General features: G+C 35.5%; 1 protein-coding gene across 2 annotated transcripts in view; it reads left to right on the top strand.

The window, feature by feature from the left end:
• The window catches only part of RNLS (renalase, FAD dependent amine oxidase), a 273,753-nt gene that overhangs the window by 237,542 nt on the left and 27,198 nt on the right, over positions 1-9,013 (top strand). The gene's annotated exons all lie outside the window — the stretch shown is intronic.

Genomic DNA, 9,013 nt, shown 5'->3' with positions numbered 1-9,013 from the left:
AAAAAAAAAAAAAAAACCATAAAATTATATTGAATGAATGTAAATACTACAAAAGTGCCTGTAGTAGATAATGTCAGAGGTAACAAAGTTGCCCAGAATATTTGGTGAGTAGGGCCCTTGTAGCTAAATTTTGGCTTCTATAATCTCTAAGGATAAGAACCAGGCTTGAGATTTTTAAAGAACAAATAAAACCCACAGTCTGTCCCTCTGAATAGTGAGGCCCACTTCCTGATTTGGGGCCAGTGGTACACACACAGAACAGCAGACAGGCTGCCAGGGAGGTGAATGCCAAGTGGCAGGGAGCTATATGTATGTTCACCTTGGCTGTGCTAGAAAGCCAAGGAAGGGGAGAGAGAGACATCCAGAGCATGCACATGCGTCTTTCCCCCACAGCCTCCCTTCCCCTCTCCGCCCCTCTCCTTTCCCTCCCTCCTCTCCTGGTCAATGTGGATGTAGACATTTTGGGGACTTACTGATGTAATTAGCTTACCTCACATTACAGGTGCTACTGGCCTCAGAGCCATATAAAAAACCTGAATTGTGACAAGAGCTCTCATGACTTGAGAGCAAGTATAGTTGAGCCCGTCCCATGTGGAGGTGGGAGAGGCAAACTTTCCACCAACCCTCGCTGCCAGGTGTAAGGAGAGCTGACCACCACCACTCAAGCTGTGTGGCCCTCAGCTCCTTGTCCACTTTCCTTCACATGAATCTGTCTGTTTTCTGAACTTTATTTGCACACACTGTCAGTACTGTACCATTTAGCAGATAATGGTTTTCTAATTATTTTGGATGTGTTCCATCTGCTCTGCTAAGATGGAAACTCCTGAAAGGCCCCAACCATGTGTCTCCTGGCACCACACACTGCACTAGACACCAGCATGCTCATGTGATGTAACCACCTATTAAAGAAACATTGTCACTGATTTCTTGTTGCTCTTGGTCTGCAACTACAAGGTTAGCCAGTCTTTAAGTTTCTTTAGTCCTCTCCTTCCCTGTCAGAGATAGAATTTAGAGCTGGCCCTTGGGGAACTCAACTTCTGTCCCCTTGATAGATACTGCCAAAAATAAAATTTATCAGAAGGAAATGGTCTCTAATGTATTTGCATGTGAAGAAGGGTATCCCAGTGAGTTTGAACTTGTAAAGTTGTAAAAGTAAATATGGAAGCAGAGATGCTGTTTGACCTAAGAAAGTACATTCCGCATATGGTTACCAAGATAGGAAGTCAAAGATGGTGAGAAATTTGGCTCAGAAGTGGAAATAATTCAATTAATTTTTTTCCATATATGATTTTTTTCTATACTAAGCAATGTTAAAAATACATTCATTCCCCATTGCTTTATTTTCTGTTATACTATGCTAAATATGTAAAATGGCTTAAGAATTTTTTAGAGATAACTATTCTAACTATTCTGATTCATTGAATATTATCATCAAACAGTGCACTTTACAATGTATTTAAATATATGATAAAGCAAGTCTCCTCTCATTTTGAAAAACAATTTAAAAAAAAATTTTTTTTAGACAGAGTCACACTATGTTGCCCTTGGTAGAGTGCTGTGGCATCACAGCTCACAGAAACCTCACTCTTGGGCTTAAGTGATTCTTTTGCCTCAGCTTCCCAAGTAGCTGAGACTACAGGTGCCCGCCACAATGCCCAGCTATTTTGTTGGTTGTAGTTGTCATTGTTGTTTGGCAGGCCTGGGCTGGGTTTAAACCCACCAGCTCTGGTGTATGTGGCTGGTGCCCTAGCCACTGAGCTACAGGGGCTGAGCCTGAAAAAAAATTAAATATTCTCATTGTTGCATTTATTCTTTAGAATTATTTTGTCAAATTCCAAAGAATCTTATTGAATTAATGAAGAATTATTTTTCTTGCCAGTTATCACTAACTTTATACAGAAATCAATTAAATATGAAAAATTTTAAATTTGATTAATTTTAATGTGATTAGCTGTTATTTTTAATCATATCATTTTTTTCCTTCCTAATAATTATAAAGCTTTTTCTCCCATTTTTCATTATATTGCACCAACTAGAACAATGTTAAATACTACTAATGTTACCAAGAATCTTAGTTTCTTTCTGATTTTATGGTGAAAATCTATAGTATTTCATTGTAAAGTGCAATATAAAGCATTAGCTTAAAAAGAATACTCTCTCATTTTGAAGAAGTCACTTTTTCTCATATTGTCTCCTTTTTTCCCATGAATTGTTATTAACTTATCAATGGATGCCTTTTTTTTTTTTTTTTTTTTTTTTTTTCAGTTTTTGGTCAGGGCTGGGTTTGAACCCGCCACCTCCAGCATATGGGACCAGCGCCCTACTCCTTTGAGCCACAGGCTCTGCCCATCAATGGATGCCTTTTAAATGTACAGTAGAACCTTTGTAAGTTGACCACCCAAAGGACTGTAACAAACTGGTCAGCATATGGAGGTGGTCAACATAAGAAACTAGGCCTTCTGTACTGATATGTACATGTGGTGCATGTCTAGTCTGTGAAAATTAGGTCTATTTAAGGCAGTGGTTCAATGTAGGGAAGTGATCAACTATGCAGGTTCTACTCTATCTTGATATAATCATGTTTTACCTAACTGCACTAATTAATATAATATAGTAGATTAATTATTGGAAACTGTTGATGAATTTTTTAAATAAATATGGTTTGTGAACATTTTATTCATGAATTTTCTCTTTATAATCATTTAGAAGAATGGTCTGTAGTTTAGAATATGTGTTTATATTTGCAAATGTCTGCAATTGACATACCAGCTTGACAATTTGAAAGAAATTACAAGTAATGCGTCCAGGTACTGAAGTCTTCTCTTTTTAATTAACATATTGAATGTTTCCAACTTCTTTTGGCTTTTGTTTTATACTCATTTTATTTTGAATTGACTCCATTTTGGTAAGTTTTGTTTTCAAGAAAAATTATCTTCTTTCAAGATTTAGAAGTTCATTAGCATGAAATTATTCATTTCATGACTTTAAATTATTAAATTAATGAACTTTAAAGTGTTCGGGTCAGTTATTCATTTTCATGATTCTCTGTATCTGATGTATCTTGTTTGGCAAAAGAAGACAATGGGAATGCTTACCTGTCTTTAAATAGAGTAGAGAAAAACCAAAAAGAAATAAAATGTCTTTCTTGAGATGCCAAATCATGAACCTGTCCGTAGGCAGATTTGGTGCCATTATATTCATTCTGTCAGAATGTTGTATAAATCTAGTTAAAGTAGTGATGGGCAATGTCATCCCAAGGCATGTAGCACAAACAAATGCAAATCTCCGAAAATACACTCTTTAAATTCAAACCTCAAAAAATTTCTCATATAAAGTGTCTAGGAACATGAGCTCCCCATAGAAATATATCTATATACTTGTGTGTGTGTATGTGTGTATATACTTGCACGTGTATCTCACAAAATGCACAAGGAAGCATGCCATTATGAGCAATAATTATGCAAAACAACAAAAATGAGAACAACAAAAACAGAATCGAAATTATAAAGCCTGCATATTTTGGAATAACCAGACACACAATATAAAATAACTATAGTAAATATGTTTAAAGAAATAAAAGAGAATACTGATAGTATGCCTAAGGAGAAAGAGATATCAAGCTTGATCAAGCAGATTTAGAAAAGAGCCAAATAGAAATTTCACAAATGAAAATAAGATAAATTTAAAATTCAGAAGACAAATTGAACATCAGAAGAAACACAAGTGCAAGGAGAATGGCAATCTGAAAGATAAAGCAGAAAAATTTCACAGCCTTTAGCACAAAGAGATAGAGATAGAAAACATTAAAAACAAATCAAGATATATGAAGATAGAATGAAAATATGTAACATGTCTCTAAGTATAGTTTCATGAAGGGAGGATAGAGAGAATGGGAAGAAGGAAACTATTTGGAGAACTAATACGGTAGAAGGATTTCTAAAATTAATAACAAAATTGAGACTTCAGATGCAGAAAGACCAAGGAAATCTAAGAAAACAAAACAACAAAAAAAAAAAACCTTACACCTTTAAGATATGTGAGTAAAACTGCAGAACACCAAAGGCAAAGAGAAAACTAAAAGGCTGGCAGATATAAAAATAGCCACATATAAAACCACCTGCAGAGGACCCAAAGTCAAATGAAGAGTTGACTTCTCAACAGCATCACCAGAAGCTAACCTACATTGCAATTGTATCTTTAAAGTGCCAAAAATATTGAATAAAAATACATTGTACAAATCAGGGGAAATAAAGCATTCCTGTGGGGGGGAGTGGGCAGAGAGAACTTACTTCCATCCAATAGAATCTCATTTAAGGGAGAGGAAAATGAGCCTAAAGGAAGGATCTGAGATCCAAGTAGGATGATGTGGATAAATATAAACAAATTTTGACTAAACAAATAGCAACTGTATAAGACAAAACAATAAAAACATATAAAATCAGAGTTAAAGCATTCTTAGGTTCTAATATTTAGAAGGATATTAAGATATTGATTAACTTTTGATTTTAAATTTCACATGGATGCCTAAATGAATATCTCCTAAAATATAAATAAACTATACCTTCCAAACTAGTAGTGGAGGAAATAGAATAAAAGGTAAAAATAGTTTAATAAAAAAGAAGGTAATTTTTTAAATTAAATCATATACACATAGATCATATATACATTAATGCATTTGTGGGGTACAATCTGCTGGTTTCATATACAATTTGGAATGCTTAGATCCAATTAAAGGAAGGCAATATTTTTTAATTTGAAAAAGAAAGAAATGTTGAAAAGAAGGACAAATAGAAACCAAAAAACAAACCTTAAAGTAAAATGCACATTTGGACATAAAGATGTTTATAATATATTTTTAAAGGATTCGAATATCAGGAAACTAATAACATAACTTTAATAGAAAGCAAAAATTATCAAAACTCAAAAGAGAGATTGGTCAATTTACCATCATTAGGAGATGTACTTCTCTCAGGAATTGATGAGGCAGACTAAACTAGATAGTAAGAATTTAGTTAATAACAACCATATAATTAGTATGATTGTTCTAGTGAGCTTTTGTAAAATGTTAATTCAATGTCTAGAAAATTCTCTTCAAACACATGTAATACTTGTGACACCTGACTGTATATGAAGCCACTTGGAAAATCTTAAAGTATCATACAGGTAACATCTTCTCATTCAACTGAGTTAGAATTTGCTTTAAAAATATCTTTTATTATAAGCAGAATGTATTCGTGTGTTATTTTTTGGCTTCTTATGATGACCTTTGTCTTTAACTAAGTCGATTTAACCTGTTAATATTTATTGTTACGACTGTTATGACTAAGGATATGAGGCAGCTAGATTATTTATTCCAAACCAAATTGTAGGTTCTGTTTAGATAGTAACTTCCATAGCTTCTTAGTGGTTAAGTATTTAAGGGTTGACCCTTCTACATCTTAGAATTCTATAAAAAGTAGATGATAGTGCTGCTACTGGGCTGCTACTGTTATTATCAGCTTTCAGTGTCTGACCCCCACCCAAAATTATAGACTACAAACTACTGTGCCTATTTGACACCCACTAGTTTGACTATTATTTAAGAAATAAAAACCAGAAAAGCATTGAGAAGGATTTGGAGAAACTGAAACCCTTGGGCTTAGCTGCTGGGAATGGAAAATGGTACAGCCACTGTAAAAAATGACATGATTATTATGCAAAAAATTAAAGATAGAATTACTATATGATACAGCAATTTTACTCCTGGGTATCTATACAGAAGAAATGAAAAGAAAACAGGGACTTGAACTGACATTTGTACACTAATTTTTATGGAAGCATTATTCACAGTAGCTAAAAGGTGGAATCAACCCAAGTGTTCATCTAAGGGTGAATAGATAAACAAATGGCAATATATACATGCAATGGGACATCATTCAGCGTTAAAAAGGAAGAAAATTCTGACAAATGCTAAAACATAGACAAACCTTGAGGACATTCTGCTAAGTGAAATAATCTAATCACTTAGGATAAATACTGTATTATTCTACTTACATGAGGTCCCTGGAGTAGTCAAATTCATAGAGCCAGAAATAGAATGGTGGTTGCCAGGGGCCAGGAGGAGAGAAGAGGGAGTTGTTGTTTAATGAATATGGAGTTCCAGTTTGGGAAGATGAAAAAGTTCTGGAGATGGACAGTGATGATTGTTAACAGAGCAATGTTGAATGTTCTTAATGACCCTGAAATGTATCTTTAAAATAAGTAAAAATGGTAAATTTTATGTTATGTCTATTTTGTTACAATAATTGTAAAAAAAAAGAAAGTTGTGCCTATACCCTGGAGAAGTCTGCCATTGTCTCTGGATGTTGACGTAATTACATCCCAATCTCCTTTTATTTATTTATTTTATTTTTTATTAAGTCATTTGTACATAGATCATAAATACATTTATGCTATTATGGGATTCCCAATCTTAATCTCAATGTTAATACTCTGAGAGACGTCAACTCTGTTATCCATTTCTAAAGCTTCCCTTTCCACAGTGTAACGGTCAAAACAAGAATATTACCTAGGAATGCCTTAAGTTTGTGTAGCACTCTATACCTAAAGAAAGGTTTTATGTAGCTTAACTCATTTAATCCTCCTGACAGCTTTGTAAAGTAAGTAGTGTTGCTCCTTCACTACTTTTAAACGACAGAAGAAAGTGAAGCCTGAGAGATTAAGTTGTCCTAAGACCACAGGGTTCAAATACTTATCTTCTGACTCCACATTCTTTGATTTCCCAAAGCACAGAAATAATTGTCAACTTACTATGAACTTTACATTTAAAATGCCAAAAGCAAAGCACTATTCTTGTTAACTGAAAAAGAAAAGAAAAAGAAAGATGGTATTGTTATTAGCTTCTCAGTGACCAAGGAATAATGATGATACTAAATTTATGCTCTGAATCCTATTAACACATTTGTGCCTTTTTATAATGGTCTATTTCCAAACCTTGGTCATGTTTAAACTCTGTTTAGCTCTTTGTATTTTTAGACTTTAGCTTCTAAAATTATCCTTTCATTTGGGGTTGGGGGAGTTTCCCCTAAAACTCATTATCAACACTCCAGGGACAGTGGCAGACTACCCCGGGACATAGGCAATCATTTTAGGTTGTAGCTAGTCAAAGTTCAATCTTAGTTCTAAAAAAGAAAAAATTGTCCAATTCCCATAAAAAATGAGTAGCCAGGTTGTTCTCATTGTTATGCAAGACTGTTTCACTTTAGGTCTTAAATTTCATTTTTTATTGCTCTCCTTGGAGTAGATGGCTGATGTAAATGGGAGAAAATTGGCATTACACCATCACTGGTCTTGTGACTTTACAAGCTCCCCGTAGACAAGTGGCTGGGTCAGTGCAACCTCCCAATTCTCAGCACGCAGCAAGCATTCGTTTTCTCTGAAGCCTGCCATAGATAAGTCAACTTGGAGCCCCAACTCTCTTGTTTCAGAATGCTGACCCAGTAGCTTTCTCTGTCTCTGGGAAGATCTGGTTCCACATGGGAGAGGGGTGGCATTGATACCCTCTCACTGTGAACAAGCTCTCCTGAATTTATTAACTGATAACATGAATAACACTCCTTGAGGCAATATGCAAGAGGTTTCTCACCAGGGGGTGTTCTGGGAAGAACTTGTGATTTCCCCCTCCTTTGTCCTTCCCTCTGTGCAGGTTACACAGCGAATGTTCAAAGGCCCCTCTGTTTCCTCTTTCAAGTTATTCCAGCTACTGGCTCTGCACCAGCCACATACACCGAGGGTGGGAAGTTCAAACTCAGCCCGGGCCAGCTAAACTGCAACCAAAAAAATAACTGGGCGTTGTGGCGGGCATCTGTAGTCCCAGCTACTTGGGAAGCTGAGGCAAGAAGAATCGCTTAAGCCCAAAGAGTTGGAGGTTGCTGCGAGCTGTGACACCATAACACTCTACCAAGGGCAACATAGTCAGACTCTGTCTCAAAAAAAAAAAAAAAAAAAAGCTATTCCAGCTACCGTGAGTAAAAGCAGCGTACAGTCTAGCTTACCATTGCATTGCCTGCACAGACTCAGAATTCAGATTCCTCACCTCAAATGTGAAACTGTCTGGAAAAACTCACTGCACTTTAAAAAGCCTTACAGCATGTTGGGACTCTCTTTCCTTGTGTTTTGCTGTAAACTCCGTAAACCAGGGTTTCTGTGCCAGGTGCAATGGAGAAAAGAAGTAGTTTTACAAAAAAAAAGCACACACCTATAATTTGGGCTACACCTGGGAAACTTTTCCCTGGTATCTGGCTTATTGCTTCAGTTCCCATAGCTTAAACAACTCCTCTGTGCCAGAAACTGTGTTGAGCATTTTATGTGCACTGTGTTACTTTATTTAATCCATACCATAAACGAGTGCTTTTCACCCTTTTTTATCTCACAGCACACTTGAACTTGTAGTTAAACTTCTGTGGAACACTTAAATTATGTTGATCAAAAAAAAAAAAGTGGAGAAAAGGAATATACTTACTGTGCTTTGAACTTCCTTCAAAAATAATTTAATTAATGATCTTTAAAAATTTTCATGGCACACCTAAGATCCTCTCATGGCACAAAACCACAGCCATAGACTTCCTTATTCTTATTAAAAAAAAAAATTGAAAACCCTGAAATGTAAAGAGGTTAAGTGGATACACAGCAAGTAAGTGGCTTATGTCAGCCCTTTTCTTCCCGTGTAAAAACCGTACGGACCTCGGACCTAACTCAAATAGATCAACTCAATAGATCATTATAGTACCTTTTACAATCTCAGCGAATTTGCAGAATCAGATTAGCCAACTCCTGTCAGTGACTTACACACTTTCATATTCTTTTCCACCAGCAGGCAGGAACACCGACTTTCATATTATATTTCCTGTGTTTGACATCTATTGTTTTCCCCTCCACATTCTCTTTTGCATGATTTAAGAAAAAACAAACTCTTGTTAACATTCCTTCCTAGATTTTGCTTTCTAATGCTTCAGTTGCCTAAACTGTTTTCAAC

Source organism: Otolemur garnettii, unplaced genomic scaffold (genome assembly GCF_000181295.1).
Source record: "Otolemur garnettii isolate 467f Iridium unplaced genomic scaffold, OtoGar3 scaffold00008, whole genome shotgun sequence".
In the NCBI taxonomy this organism is placed as follows: domain Eukaryota; kingdom Metazoa; phylum Chordata; class Mammalia; order Primates; family Galagidae; genus Otolemur; species Otolemur garnettii.
The sequence above is the reverse complement of the archived record's forward strand: the minus strand, read 5'-3'. Positions and strand labels throughout refer to the sequence as shown.